Here is a 13,326-nt window from a genome sequence, read left to right as displayed (position 1 = left end):
AAGGTTAAAAGAGGTTTGCACTGGGTTCTCCTTCAAGTAAAATTCATTTATTCCTGCGCTATAGAAAATATATTTTAGAAATAAGTATGCAACTTCTCGATTTTCTATTTCCAGATTTGCCAAACTTGCATTCGTACGGTACTTTTCAGCTTGCTGCCGCCTTACTTGCCACCCACGAGCGTTCACCTTCCAGCAGCTACCGATAAAAGTGCGATCAATAAAAATTATGCAAGTCGCTATAAAATCAAATTCAATGCTAACCAAGTCAAGCAAGCGCATCAACTGCCACATGCCACACTACACATATCTATGTACATATATGTATTATATCTTGCAACACAAACATTCGCTCGGCCACAAAGCCGTGGTGAGCGCATGCAATGCACACAATTTAACACGAATTGCATTGCATTGCTTTGAATTGAATTGAATTGCCTTGCAGCGCATTGAATTGCATGAATGTTGCTTGCAACAGTTAGTTATCGCCTCGTTGTTGCTGTTGCTGTTGCTTGGCACGTTTGCGCATATCCTTTTGCGTAGGTTGCAAGTTGCAGCGCCGCGACACGAGTTGGCTGGTGCTAATGCCTGCCTGCTCTGGCTTGCCGCCTGCCAACAGCTGTGTGTGTGTGGTTGCTGTTGCCGTTGCTGCCGCGGCGAGCGCATTGCTTGTTGCAAGCTTGTAAATTTATTTGTAGCATGAGTTATGACCATATTTGCGACAAATGCCAAAGAGTTGTCAGCAACAAGCTGCACTCACACTGCATCCACATATACTTTGTGTGGCATTATTGCTAAAACTTGTTGCTGCGGCTGCTCTTGCTGTTGCTGTTGTTGTTGTTGTATGTGCGGCGCTGCTGCAGCTTGTTATGTGTTGCATTTAAAAAGATGTTTTACTTCACGACGTTGCCGGTCGCTTGCCATATTTTACGCGACACCAGCCAACTAACTTACCATTTTGGCAACAACAGCAACAACGATAATAAGCGCAATAACAAACATCAACTGCCAGCGCGTTGCCATATTTTTATGTCATTTGCATGTCGGTCGCGCCGAAACCGCTGGAAACGTGTCGAAATATAAATATACAATATTTACATGAGCATTAGGGTGGGTCAATAAAAAAAATTATTTAGAAAAAATTAAAAAAAAAATAAATTAAATAACCATAAAGTTATAAAAAAAAGTAAAAAAAAGAACCAAATAATATTTTTGTACAATTTTTAACAAATACACATTCAAAAAAATATTTAATTTTTTTTCTCAAAAATAAATTAACAACCAAAAAATTCTAAAAATTAAGTTTAAAAAAAAATTGAAAAAATTTTTGAAAAAAATCCAAAAAATATTCTTAAAAAATTAAAATTTTAAACAAATTTTCTAAGAAATATAATATTTTTAAAAAATTTACTTTCTAACTAAAAAAATTCTAAAAATTAAGTTTAAAAAATTAAAAAAATAAGTTTTTGAAAAAAATTTTAAAAATATTCCTAAAAAATTAGATTTTTTCTAAAAAAAAATTTAAATAATTAAAAAAATTCTAAAAATTAAGTTTTTTTTTACTAATTTTCAAAAAACAAATTCCTGAAATCAATTTTAAAAAATATTCTTAAAAAATTTAGTTTTTCGAAATAAAAATTTTGTTAAACGAATTTTCTAAAAATTATTCTTAAAAATTTAAATTCTAAAAAATAAATTATATACTTAAAACTTCTAAAAAATAACTTAAAATTAAATTTCTTAAAATTTTAAAAAATTTTTTTTTAAAAAAATATTTTTAAAAAAAAATTTTTTTAAAAAAAAATTTTTTTGAAAAAATAAACAATTCTAAAAAAAATTAAATTAAATTTCTTAAAAATTTTTTTAAAAAAAATTTTGAAAAAAATTTTTAAAAAAAAATTTTAAAAACCAAATTTTTTCTGAAAAATTATTTTTGTAAAAAAATTTATTTTTTTCTAAAAAATTAACTAAATAACTAAAAATTTTAAAAATTACGTTTTTTTAAAAATTGTCAATAAATGAATTTGTGAAAAAAAATCTAAAAGATATTTTTACAAATTTAAAATATGTTTTTCCATCCAAAAAATTTTTTTAAACTAATTTTCTTAAAAATATTCTTAAAAATTTTTTTTCTAAACAAATAAAGTTTTTAAAATAATTTGGTAAAAAATATTCAAAAACAATTTTGAAATGCCAAAGAAAAGTTCTAAAAAAAAGTATTTTAGACAAATTTTCCAAAAAAAAAACTTGTTACAGTATTTGTCCAAAACAAACGTAAAAAAAATTTTTTCTTAGATACTTTTAATATTCTGTATAAAATGGCAAAATAAATACAAAAAAAAAATGTTTTTTAGAAAAAAATTTAAAAATTAAATTTTTTTTAGGTCTTTATAAAATAGCGAAATAAAAAAGTTTTTTAAACAAATTTAAAAAAAATATTTTTCTAAAAAAAAAATTGGAAAAATATTCTAAAAAATTTAAATTTTTGATAGATACCGTGAAAATTCTGTATAAAATAACGAAAAAAAATTCTTGCAGTAACAACAAAAAAAAAAAAAGAAATGTTTGGATCGCACGGTTCGTACGTCCCTAATGCAAATGTGTACATATGCATTATTATATGTGTGTATGAGTGCGCATGTTGCAAGCTGCCACAAGCAAATCAAAAGCCAACAACAACACACGCATACTCGTATGCAGATTTGTATGAATTTTTTATTGAATGAAATGGCGAAATGTCCCCACAACATTGTTGTTGCTTTTGCCTTTGATTCATAAATGCAAATCCACCAGCTGAACCAGCCAGCCAGCTTCAACCGCTTTGAGATGCGCCCCACAACATACGCGCGTGTGTGTGTGAGCTTGCGAGTAGGCAACGTTTCATCGGCCTACGCACCAGTCTCGGCAACGGCAGAATCATTTCTTTGCTTTGCTTGGGCAAAGAGGTGCAAATTAACAACAACAACAATGGTAATAAATGCATTTGAATATAAACGCGTTGTCACCACCAACAACGCGTTGATAATTTAATGCAAGCACCCAAAGTGTTGGAGCGCGAGCGGAGTGCGCGCCGCGGTGTGGGAGATTTTATGGACACAGTATCAGATTTCATGCGCCATGCGTTCGGTACGCATGCACCTTTTTCCAATGAAATTTCATTTTATAAGCGCAAACTTGTTGGTTTATTGAAAGAAATAGTTTATGATGATATTTAATAAATGACGGAGTGGTTTCGTCGACTTTTTGAGAAAATATGATTTTTCAAAGAGTGAGTATGTTGAGCCAGCAGTCGCCAATGTAAAGCCCAGGTTCGGCTGGAAATTACATAGACTTACCAAAGGCATTGTATTATTACATCACATCCCACCGTTAGTTTTTAAATTAAAGTTTGGTAGTCTTAGAAAGGTACTCCACCTGGTGCCGGTCCGCTGAGGCCATCATCGTCTCTGCATTTTTTGATTTTCGATTTCTTACCTTTACAGTAAGAACCTGAGCTACCTATGATTAACGCCAACCTACTGTTCTACCTTTTAGTGTTTCGTTGGTTAGTTGAATAAGGTCGTTAAAAGACAGCTAAAGGCTACCTATCAGCCATGACTAGACTTATTTTAATGGCTTCTTGACGATATTTCGGAAATTGTACATACATATAAAACCTTTGTACTGATAAACTTCGTCAGAAGCACGAGGTGTTTCAGAGAGAAAACAAAATAGAGTGAGAGGATTACAGTCGCGGTGCACTCAAAATGTGCATCCTAAAGACCTAGGTGCGTCGTTAGACATTCACTCTACCTACCTGTTTATCTTTTTTGACCTCTGGTGAGGTTCAATTATCTAGAGCTCGGAACACACTGCAACCTTTAGAAGCGTTTGGATATTCTTCCTTCATTTTAGATTGGGAAGATTGGATGAATAAGTATTCCCGGAGCTTCTGATGGCGCACAGCTCCTATGATATTAGTCAAAGCTGACAGCTTTTGGGCGATTGCTTTATTCACCACTGGTGACGGGGCAAGTCCGAATTATGAGTTTGACCTTAGGGCAGGAGCTCATAGTAGATATTTCCCTGTCAATTCCACCATCAACACAGCAAAACCTTCCTGCCTATCAGTTAGTCGCTTGTCGTAAGTGGCCTACTTCTCATCTGCACTAACTGTCATTTTGCATCCGGTACGGAATCGATGAAACCAAACTTGTGCAACATTATCAGGACCATACACTGTTCACATTTCCTTGAGCCCAGCCAAAATGGAAAAGTACTATTTTTTTTTATTGAACGCCAAAAAATGCTCGAAATGCAGACCGTTTCAGAGTAGATTGCCACCCTAAAAAGACCTAAGACTACTGCTTTTGATTTGCATTATTGCTGTTAAACAAAATATTCTTCCGAAGAAATGGTTAAATAACATGGTAGTTTTTAAGTTATTTTGGTTATATACATAAATCCACTTTACTCAACTTTAAATATATTCTAAAATATTTTTCAACACGATAATGCAACTCTACTTCGCTTTCCAATACTTCTCGACGGTTCCGTTTAACTAACGAAAGTGTCAACTGCCCAACGGTGCGAAGAGAAATTTCTAACTCGTAACGTTAACTAATAATATTTAATATAATAAAAAATATTTCAAAAATATGCAGATAAAAATTATTGATTAAAATACTTTAGCATTTAATAAGCCTGAAATACGGCCTAGCAAGGAAATAATAACAATGTGCAATAATCGCCAGCTTCTTTTGTTACAACAGCGGAGCACCAGCAGTCAGTTGTGATTTAGTAACTACATATAAATATGTGTGTATGTGACAGCAAACAAAACTTTATAAGTATGTGTGCAAATTTTGCAATAAGTTGCATTGTCAACGAAATTCTATAATAAAATAACAAAAGTAACGAGTAGGAGTAAATATTACAAGGAGAGTGGGCGCTCTCACCTTCTCATCCCAGCGAATGCTGTACAAAACGTAATTAGCTATTCAAAAGCTAGTTATGAATTGATTGATTTGTGTGTGTCAATATTAGCTGACAAAGAGAGTGAGAGTTGGTTGAACTAGCAGGAATCGTGCTCGCTGCAACAACAAAGCGATCGAATAACACGAATAACGAATTGGAATTGCATATTTGCATACAAGTCGATGCTGGAGGATGGTGAAGTTGAAAAATTTTTGTGGAAATCTTTAAATTAGTTTTTATATGTACAAAAGTTTTAAGTGTTTAGTGTTAAATTTAATAGTGATTGCGATTAGTAAATGTTATTGGAAGTGAAATAGTGTTTTGTGTGATAAATAAAAGTGAAAGACAGTTGCGAAAATTAGCGTGAATAATAGTATAGCTATGCCGGCCAACTACAACAACTACAATGTAGCGTTTAACCAAGCAAGCCTGCGTTGCAAGCAAGCATCCAATAACAACACCAAGTAAGTCAATCTCACACATACAGTAATGTGCATATAATAAGCAGCACTTGTTGCGCGAGAAATATTAATATTAAGTATGTTCATATAATTCAAGTATTTCGTTAAATTTACGTCAGAAATATGAAAATTCTATTATGTAATATACAAACTTAAGTAAAATAAAAATTATTGTTTAATTTTTTTATATGTATATATTAGACCTCAACTGAGCTTTACTTGTCTTCAGATTTTTAAGAATGTATACATTTATAGTTTATCGGCTTTTTTTTAGAAAATATGATTTTTCAAAGAGCGTGTATGTTGAGCCAGCAGTCACCAATCTAAAATCAAGCTTAGGTCGGAAATTCCATAGACTAACTAAAGACATATTAGCTCACAACACAAAGTTAGAAGTGAAATTGAAACCCGAGTGACAGTTTGCTTGTTCGTCCGACCGTGACGGTCCGTCAGACAAACTGTAAATTGAGTAAAAATTTAGATATCTTGATTAAACTTGTTATGGAAGTTTCTTCGTACAAAATCAATTACGAGTTCGTAGATGGGCGTAATCGGACAACTGCCAATATTTAAAAAAGTGGGCTTGGATCCGCACTTTAATAAGTTTAATATATGTATATATCTCCCAAACTAGTAAAGGTACAATAACCAAAATTTACTAAACCCAAATATTATAAGAAAAGCTACCGGAAGGGAAGAAATCGGTGGAACTCGGAAAATAACCCCACTCACTCCTCATATAACGGTACAGTTAAAAGCTACTGAAAGAGCAATAAATCAATAACTAAATACGTCGCAGACATTAAATTTTACATCCGTGAGGGCTTTATGAGACCCGGTGAGAAAATTGAAAGATGGGCGTGGCACGGCCCACTTTTTGGCGATTGCCATATCTCATTGGTGACGGACCGTCTGATTTCGATAGTAAATCGAAGCAGTCGAAGCAGCTAATATTGCACTAGGCAGCTCTCTAAGAAAAAGCAAACTCTTAATAGTAACCTATAGTATAGGTTCCCAAAAATATATAAAACTATAAAAACTCAAACTTAGTCACTGTAGAAGAAATCAGACAAGCGGATCTCTACTACTTTTATATGGCTACTTTAGTAAGAGGTTTTACTGTATGCTCCCGCCATAAAAAGAGCATTTGTCATATTTAATCAACAATCAAGCAATATATTAGAAAAGTGTTTGGAAATATTATTTCCATTAACAGGAAATTTTTATAGATTTCCATTACTAAGCTAACCAGATAGCAAACACAAATATTAAATTCGATTCGTAGAAATCAGCGATTAGCCATTTACTATACTTAAGAGTTAATGTTAACAATTAAATACCACAAATTTGGTAGACAACAAAAAATACCATATTAATAGAAAGAAATGAAAATATTTCTAAAATGACATGAGAATTTATGACTTGGACGTTCAGTATTTATTTCTATGCATTTATAGATATTTATAAAGCGATAACACAGTGATGAGTGGCATAGAAATGACCAAGCCACACAAGCCACCATGGAATTCATTTGAATGCATATTCTCGATATGTTTTGCTATGTATGTTTCCACACATACGGCTCTCCACCTATTTGGTTGCATTGCTTAGAAGCTGCCTTGCAACGATCGCCTATCTGATATATTGTGCAGTGCCTTTGCTGCCACACAGTCTCATATGGTAATCATATGCCCATCAAAATGTCTCCCAAAGGTCTGTATGCATTGCAGACCAAATGTCTGAGCGTGAGCACAGCGCAAGTACATATCCAGTTATGAGCAAGTACATACTTTACATATCGTTTGTGAATAAAGCTGACACTGCGTTGAGTTAAATGATGCCCAAGACGTTGTTGGCGGTTGAATAGATTGTGTTGGGGTAACCTGTAAGGAAAAAATTATTCGAAGCTTGCGTTTTAATTTTTGAAAAATCTTGGGTAACAATAGAAAGTAGTAAAGAAGTACTTCAAGCAAAAAAATACATTTTGCAAAGAGTTTTAAAGCAGCATGAAGAGATCCAAGAGCTGGCATTTCATCCAGAAAAAACAAAGTGTTGGTGTGGTGTGTAGACCGGTGGAATCATTGGTCCATATTTCTTCAAAAATGATGTCGGTGAGAACGTAACCGTCAATGGCGACCGCTATCGCGCCATGATAACCGACTATTTGATGCCTGAAATTGAAGCTCATGATCTCTGGGTCATTTTGTTTCAACAAGACGGCACCACTTCGCATCAATCAATGGATTTATTGAGAGGTTACTTCGGTGAGCAGACAATTTCGCGTTTTGGTCGATTGGCTACCAAGATCATGTGATATTACACCGTTATACTTTTTACTGTGGGGATAAGTATGTAAAGTCTAAAGTCTATGCGGATTATCCCGTTTCGATTCAGGCCTTGCAGTAAAACATCACGCTTGTCATTCGCCAGTTAGCGGTCGATATGCTTGAACAAGTCATCGAACATTGGAATTAACGGATGGATCATCTGAGCCGCGGCCAACATTTCAAGGAGATAATCTTCAAAAAATAAATAGTAAAAACTTTTATTTTGACTGATAATAAACATTCCTCATTAAACCTTAAGTTTCTGTGTTGGTTCTTTTACAAAGTAGGAATCTTCCAAATGGATCACCTTTTATAACTCGTATATATCTAATTATTTCGGTTATTTGATCGATATTTTTAACAGTCGACCTTCCAGGACGTTATGAGGTCAAAACAACTTAGGGCTTGTTTCAAAAAGGTCTTCATCTCTTTTAAAAAGTTTATTGCTACAATTTCCTACAGGGTATGTACCTCTAGCACCTTTTGGCTATGAAAATATCAAATCATACAATATTTATATACATAAATCTATATACCAGTATGTCCTACGCTTATGAAAGCATCTAAGCTGCGACTAAGCGCTAAGTGATGTCAACGTTTTTTTTTATACATTTTTCTATAAATTTTTCCAACATTGCTCGGCTATGTATGATCAACGAAAATTATGCGCGAAGCACAAAAAAATTTATTTTTATCTGGCTTGAGAAATCAGATATTTCTTTTTGATTCATAGAACTAATTTATAGTTTCCTTTTGTCTTCGGTAAGTGAGCGGCTATCATCGATTGAATATGTATGTGTGTGTGGTTGTGCGCTTATGAGGTTAGCCGCAGCATTAGAGCGCCCCAAAGTGTGGTCGATCGTTTGTGCGATATAAAAATCAATAAAAATATATTAAAACAAAAGCAAAAACAAAGTGTAGCTGAGAAATCAAATGCCAGCGGCAGCAATGGCGAGAAAAAGGTGGAGCAAAAGAATTGGAATATTAGATATTAAAAAAACAGAACAGAGAGGCATACAACAAAAAACCTTCTAATATTAATAAAGAATCAATTTGATCTTTGATTTCGTTTAACGATTTATTTAGAAGACATTTCATGCGCGGCGGTCCAACTAAACTAAAATTAATACAAAAAAAGTGTTTATATGTGGCATAAAATATTTTCGGGTATAACTTAATGTGCGCTATAAACAAGTTTCGTGGTTTCGACTTTTTTCGGATTTTTTTTTATTCACATTTTTGTGTTTGTGTGTGCGTTTGCGCTTGGTCGAAACGGTAGGTGCCAGCTCACATCTTCTGGTGCTACGCAAGCTGCAATATCTAAGTCGACAATCTACATATCGAATCGCTAGGGTATAGTGGGAATGCGGCTAACAACGCTACGAAGGTGGGTGCAGGACAACAGCGCGACATTAAAGCTGTCTAAACTGCATGCCTGAGACCTTTATTAATATTTTATGGTCATTAAATGATCATGCCAATGGCAAGCAGTCAAACTCAACAGGTAAATATGTATATTATTTATTTATTTTAATTTTCAATTTTTTTTATTTATATATTTCAATTTGCCTGTTTTTCTTGCAGCTCCTTGACATTTACTGTATAAATGTGGCATACGTGGGTAGTTTTTTTTAGATTTTTGACTTGGGTTGCTTCTAATATTGTTGGATCCTTTGAGATGCTATCAGTTCGAAAGTATGACTTACTTTTTTACCATCTCATTGCGACAGCTGTACACTGTTGGTACCAGTATGAGTAACTGACTGTAACCTAATATGATGGAGCCTTCATTTGATAACCGCGTTGTGGACTCACCGGTTATTGGTGAAAAATTTTACAAGAAAACGAGCTACGGCGAGCTTGAAACCTTTGATCAAAATCAAGATCTTTTTAAACCCTTTAACGCTATGATATTTTCAGAGGGGAAATATAATAACAACCCTAATATATGCATATATCCCTGCTGACATATTTAAATTATTAATTAAACAACGTTTTCCGCTCATTAAAAAGCATTTCATTTCATTATAAGTGCTTAAGCAGTGTATCTCCAAAAAGACGGAGCTACCTGTTCGCAGCATAACCTCAACTCAACTTTTTATCCTGTGGACCGATCAAATCGCCTGCAACGGAGCGGACAGGATGCTGTATGTGTGTAGGAGCAGCGCATGCAAAACACAAATGTCAGAACACGTACACAAACATACACATACAAGCAAATCTACATACATAAGTGGACGCGAATATATTGTGTGTTGCATGCAACCGGAAAACATTAATATAATAAATTGCGACGAAAAGGCATAAAATATACTGCAAAGCAGAATTCTGCAGAAACGGCAAGCGGCAGAAACAAAAAATAAAATAAAATCAATAAAAGGAAAATAAAAATTAATTATGCAAAAGTATAACGCACGCTTATTAATAGGTTAATATTTTGATTGTACATAAATCAGCGACAAGTTATAAAAAATAAATACACATGACTACAAAAACACATGCAAGCATTTCATTCATATTTTATTTGCAGCTACAACTGGAGTTGCAGTTACTAATTGCTGGGGATGTCGAAAGATGCACGCTACAATATTGAAATAAAAAGGAAAAGAGAATAAAATAAGAAAAGAAGAAAAGAAGAGAAAAACAAAAAAACTCATTTTAGCTGCAACGAAGCTTTAATACCCTTCATAGCTGTATTTTTTATAACATAAAAGGGTATAAAAATACTTTTAGCTTGATTTTGCTAGGTTAGCTTGTATGACAGCTATATGCTATAGTCATCCGACCTGAAAAAATGTAATCGGAAAATATAGTGCTGACTGGGATATTATTCTAAGCGAAATTTATTGAAGACATTTTGAGAAATAAAAAAGTTTTCTATACAAGAAGAAGATTTTGAAGGGCCGGTTTGTATGGCAGCTATATGATATAGTAGTCTGATCTGAATAATTTCTTCAGAGAATATTGCGATACATTTGATAATAATTCGTGCCATATTTCATGAAGATATCTCAAAAAACGCAAAAGTTTTCCATACAAAAAGATGATTTTGAACGATCGGTTTGTACGGCAGCTATATGCTATAGTAGTCCGATCTGAAAAATTTTATCAGAAATTATACAATTCTTTTTAAAAATAATGCACGCCAAATTACGTGCAGATATCTCTTGAAATAAGTAAGTTCCCCATACAGGGACTTGAGTTTGAGCGGTCAGTTTATATCGCAGCTATACGCTATAGTGGTCCGATCTAAACCAATTCTTCGGAAATTTGACCTTTGTGCCAAGCCATAAGCTGCACCGAATTTCAAAAAAATATCTCGTTAAATAAAAAAGTTTTCTATATATGGACTTGAATTTTATCGACCACTTTGTATGGCAGCTATATGCTACAGTGGTCTGATCTGAACAATTTCTTCGGAAATTATATCGTTTGCTTGGTCAATAAGTCTTGCCAAATATTATAAAGACAGCTCTTTAAATAAAAAAGCTTTCTATACAAGCACTTAATTCCGATTCTTCAGTTTGTATGTCAGCTATATGATATAATGGTCCGATATCAGCAGTTCCAATAAATATGTAGCAGCTTGGAAAGAAAAGAGCATCTACAAAATTCCAAATCGATAGCTCTAAAACTGAGCAGCCAGTTTGCATGTATAGAAACAGAACTCCGCCTATTCGTTCAGGGCATAAAAAAGAGAAAAGTAACCAAATCAACTTACGGACGAAAAAAAAACTCTCTTCACAAACCGAGTTGACAAGTTTTAATTTGCATATGTTTCTCTTTGCGCGCAGCTTCCACCAGACCCTTCAGCCAAGCCTACGACAGCTCGCCCCTCAGCATTGCGTGCAACGCGCTGCCACGTTCAAACTTGAAGTCCGCTTCTTAGCAGCCTCAAATGTAGCGCGCTTCAGGTGATATCTCATGCTGCCTGCCCCTACATGCACACATGTGCAGCCATAACAAATGAATTATTGACATTTTTTGAAGCAATATTCACAAATATTCTGGTCCATTCGGCGGTCCGTGCGCTCTGTCGATATGGACAACTGTCAACGCACTGCTTACATATCCAATGATTTTATTTTGCGTTTGCGTCCACTTCATTTCTTGTACAACTACAAATGTGTCACTATGTAAGCTGTCAGTCGTCGTCTACCTGTCGCGAAGACACACTCCGCACACACTGTTCACGTCAACAACAACAACAACTCTTCAACTCTTTGTGTTTATTATTATTTCATCGTTTTATCATACGAAGCACTCACCCAATTGGCTGGCTCGCTCGTTGTCTTCGTTATCCAGTAACTTTAAAATTTTTGCTCATTAATGAATTTAAATGGTCTCCTTTATAATATTTAACGGCTTCTTTGCATCATTTTATGTTGATAATATTTTAACGGTTACCTTTTCACTTTAAATCAGTTCCCCCACGCACCCTTGCAGCGCCGCTTGGCCGCTCGTCTTGGCAACTTCTTTAAATACTTTACTTCTTCATTGGCACTTATGAGCGCTTTGGGCGCTTAAGACATTGGCATAATCATCGCCGGTCGCCTGCATTAATATTGCATTCTTAATGAGTTCGCATTAAGTTTTGACAGTTGACAAGTAGTGCGTTTTCAGCTGGATAAGCACATACAGACATGTTTATTTATGGCAATGTTAAAAAAATATTAATAATGAACTTGGCAGGAAGGGCTGAGTTCGGATGAAACCGCACATTTTTTACTCTCGCAATTCGCAAGGATCAAAATATATTCAATATTAAACGTTTACTTAATTTTGTTAAGTTATCTGACATATTAACTGATATTTATAGTGTAAAATCAACCGGAAGTTCGAAAATCTTAATATTCGGTATATGAGGGCTAAGGTAAATATGGACCCGTTTTTATCCTTTTTGTTATCACGTTGTATTATTACCAGAAAAAGTTGCTCACTGAGTTTCATTAAAGTAACTCACACTTTTGACTAATTAATTCGATAAAAGGTCAGACATAAACATTGAGGTCCACAAATTTGTTAACTGACGCCTTGAAAAGTTATGGTCCGATTGCAGCCCATTTTTGGATGTAAGATAACGCTATTACTGCAAAGTTTTACTCCGATATTTTCATTGGTGGTTAAGTCCTTTACAATAAGTCGAAACATGGATGAAGGAATAGAATTAAACACTTTCTAAAAGTGTATCCAATCGCAATTCTTCTTGAAGTGGTCCCTCTAACGGAGTGGAGGTCTTCCTCTTCATTCCATCGACTGCGATACTCGCCGATACGTAAAGAGCCATAAATTTACCACAGAACCTTTCTCTCGAAAACTCGTAACGCCGACTCATCAGATGTTGTCATCGTCCATGCCTCTGTACCATACAACAGGACGGGGATGATGATTGACTATTAAAATTTGGTCTTTGTTCGTCGAGAGTCCAAAGTAGCATCTGTTGACAATGATTTGCTTACGTTGGATTTCGAGGCTGAGGTTGTTGTCGGTGCTAATGCTTTTCCAAGTTAGACGAAATTATCTACGTGAGTAGTAAAGTAACTTACTTCCATTAAAATACCCGATTTTAAGAAAATCAACTATTC

General features: G+C 34.4%; 1 pseudogene; it reads right to left on the bottom strand.

Annotated features, from left to right (window-relative positions):
* Positions 1-475: 475 nt before the first annotated feature.
* Positions 476-13,326, bottom strand: part of LOC125778109 (uncharacterized) — a 106,281-nt pseudogene continuing 93,430 nt past the window's right edge.

The sequence above is a fragment of the Bactrocera dorsalis genome, chromosome 1 (genome assembly GCF_023373825.1).
Source record: "Bactrocera dorsalis isolate Fly_Bdor chromosome 1, ASM2337382v1, whole genome shotgun sequence".
Lineage (NCBI taxonomy): Eukaryota > Metazoa > Arthropoda > Insecta > Diptera > Tephritidae > Bactrocera > Bactrocera dorsalis.
The sequence above is the reverse complement of the archived record's forward strand: the minus strand, read 5'-3'. Positions and strand labels throughout refer to the sequence as shown.